Below are 3,420 nucleotides of genomic sequence, written 5' to 3' on the forward strand. Positions count from 1 at the left end.
GGATTATACTGGATTATCTAATGCAATGCAATTGCAATGGTTTTTATAAATGGAGAAGAAGATAGAAAAGTTTGTAATCAGAGAGAAATATGTGACTACAAAGGTCAGAAGTCAGAATAGTGACTTCTGTGTAAAAGACTAAATCCTCTCTGTGTGTATACACACACCCCCCTTTCGGTCCAAGTGAAAGGTTTCACGTAAGTCAGAAAAAAATAAATAAACAATGGCAGACTTAAAATATCAATTTTACTACTGAGACTGTATGAATGGTTATTCTATGTGAAACCTTACCTCCTTCCCGTCTGAACAGAAAATGTGTCCTTAAGAAAAGGTTTCAATCATTAATGAAGGATGACTACATGTCTAGGAAAGATGATCTAGGAAAATAAATAAGAAAATAATACATAGATTTAACTACTTGATTGTTTGGTAAAATAATCAATAGCTGTGATACAAGCAGGGAAGTAGATTGTATGGTTCCACCATACTAGAGAAGGTTTCTTGGAATCATTGGCACTTATAAGGATCAGGAGCAATAAGCAGACAAGATTGCATTTCTGGAAAACATAGAAATATATGTGATTAAATGTAGGAAAAATATGAGGGGGCCTATATGAATACCTTTTAAGGAATAGTGTCTTGAAAATTTCATATTTTCAGAAGAGAAATCTGACAGCATAAGGGGATGAAGGGACTTGTAAGACATTGGAAGAATTGGAATTCTTATTCTGTGGTTCTAATTAGTGATGAAGATGACTTGAGAAGGAGGAAAAGAAATGGAATAGTCAGACCAAACAGGAATTTCAAAAAAGGATCATGTGAGCCAGCAAATGAGATATAGATACTGAAGGAGAATGAAGAGTTAGAGCCAATCCTCAGATTACTGTGTTCCAGCAGTTGGGGAATGATATAATTTTAAAGTGCAGTAGCTGGTCAGGAATTGGCAGAAAATAATGAGTCTTGGAGAACTGATGAGTTGACAGGATATTTAGATGAATATTTTCTTCTAGCTATTGAAGTGGTTGGAGTAACTAGAAAGTAAAAGATTGGCTCATCAAAAACCTAATGATACATTGGCACTACAAATGTAGATTTGCTAATTCACACCTAGTTCCTATTATTTCTTTGGATACAAACTTCAGAGAAGATATTACTTAGACTCATGGAGGTAAGACATTTGATATTTACATCCTTGAGATATCTCAGACTGGTTTACTTTGTAAGAGCAAGCTAATCTTGAAATTTTAGTTAACATCCAAGGGCCAATGTCATAGGTCTGTTGGAGCATTGTTCCACTACGCAACAACGCAATTGGTAATGTCCATAGATGGGGGATCATTGGTTTAATTGGGATCTCATGGCATTTTGGTAAATGATGTAGTGGTTGTGACAAGAAGTAGGTTACATTTTCCCTAGTGCTTGTTAGATAATAGGAAAGTAGGGATCCTAGTTGTAGAAAAGACTTGAATTCGTTTCATTGACGGTTGGTCCCAGGGATCAAATGTGATATTTTGTTCTCAGGGAATGACAATCCACATGATGGCCACTTTGAATTTGACCAATTTTAATCCAGACTCCTTCATTTTGGTGGGGATCCCGGACTGGAGCAGTTCCACGTCTTGATTGGGATTCCTTTCTTCTCCATCTACCTCGTGGCCCTAGTAGGCAATGGCATTCTTCTTTACCTCATCACTATGGACCAGAGTCTCCATGAACCCATGTTCTTCTTTCTCTCAATGCTGGCCTCTGGAGACCTCATATTATTTACTATAAATGTCCCCAAAACACTTGGCATATTCTGGTTAAAAGCTCAGGAAATCACATTTTCTGGCTTCCTCACTCAGTTATCCTTTCTTCACTTTAGCTTTATTCTGAACTCAGCCATCTTGTTGGGCATGGCTTTTGACTGTTACATGGCCATTTGATACCCTTTGAGTTACACTAGTGTTTTGACAGCGGAGCCTGGTGGGCTGCCGACTATGGGGTCACACAGAGTCAGATACGACTGAAGCGACTTAGCAGTAGCAGCAGCAGTGTCTTGACACCCGAGATGATTGTTAAGATCATGGTGGGAATTGTGAGTTGAAGCTTTACTGTTATTTTGCCTGTTGTTTTTCTGGTGATGCATTTGCCATTCTGCAGGACACGTCAACCCTCACACATACTGTGAGCATATAGGGGTGGCCCGACTTGCCTGTGCTGACATCTCCATCAATATCTGGTATGGCTTTGCTGTGCCTGTGATGACTATTATCTCAGGCATGATCCTCATTGGCATCTCCTACACTCTCATTCTTCATGCTGTTTTCCATCTTTCATCCAGAGATGCTCGCCAGAAAGCCCTCTGTACTTGTGCTTCTCATGTTGGCATCATCCTCATGTTCTACACACCAGCCATGTTCTCTGGCCTCACTCATTGCTTTGGCCACAGCATCTCTCACACATTTCACATCATGTTTGCCAGTCTCTATGTAGCAATTCTACATGCACTCAAACCCATATTCAAAACAAAGCAGATCAGGAACAAGGTCATCCTTCTATCTTACCCTAAAGGGATGCAGTGACCTGGGGATAAGAACATGGAGAGAAAAATTGTGAGAAATCAAGTAATCATACTGATTTAAGAGAACTTTCTTTTGTAAATAAATAACTGGAAGCCTTCAATAATGGATCCAATTCCTGTGAATTTCAGGGCCTCAATTCTGCTGGAAAAAATTATTGGTAGAGTTAGAGGGGGAGAGGGGATTTTTCAAACTCCAAGAAAATGAGAGGCATCAGAAGAAACTATCCTAATTTTTTACAATGAAAAACATCAAAACACAAAATTTTGCTCTTGCTTATGTCCTTTGATCCTGTTTCAATTTATTCTTTCTAAAATAACAGAAAAATAGTACTTAAGTTATAGGCTTTTTGTAAGGTTAAATTTGTTTAGCATGAAATAAGCTTATGAATTCAATAACCATCTATATGCTGATAATTCTCGAGTTCAAAACTCTACTTCAAATTCTTTCTGTCCCATGTAGCCAACTCTCTGATAACTCCTCTTGGCTATTCCACTGAACCTTCAAAATCAAAATGAACCAGAATAATTTCCATCTTCTCTTTCTTTCCTTATGATCAACACAATCTCCTGAATTCTCTTATTAAGTGGTATAGAATTCAACCAGTTTCCCATGTCAAAGTCTTTTCTCTTTTCATCATTCACTTAAAAAATTGTTTGAAGTGAAGTGAAAGTTGCTCAGTCGTGTCCAGCTCTTTGTAACCCCATGGACTATACAGTCCATGGAATTCTCTAGGCCAGAATACTGGAGTGGGTAACTGTCCCCTTATTCAGGGGATCTTCCCGACCGAGAGACTGAACCCAGGTCTCCTGAATTGCAGGTGGATTCTTTACCAGCTGAGCCACCAGGGAAGTCCAAG

At 38.7% G+C, this 3,420-nt stretch overlaps 1 pseudogene; it reads left to right on the forward strand.

Annotated features, from left to right (window-relative positions):
- Nucleotides 1–1,539: 1,539 nt before the first annotated feature.
- LOC133053956 (olfactory receptor 52H1-like) lies at nt 1,540–2,564 on the forward strand (annotated as a pseudogene).
- Nucleotides 2,565–3,420: the final 856 nt, after the last annotated feature.

The sequence above is a fragment of the Dama dama genome, chromosome 1, assembly GCF_033118175.1.
Source record: "Dama dama isolate Ldn47 chromosome 1, ASM3311817v1, whole genome shotgun sequence".
In the NCBI taxonomy this organism is placed as follows: Eukaryota; Metazoa; Chordata; class Mammalia; order Artiodactyla; family Cervidae; genus Dama; species Dama dama.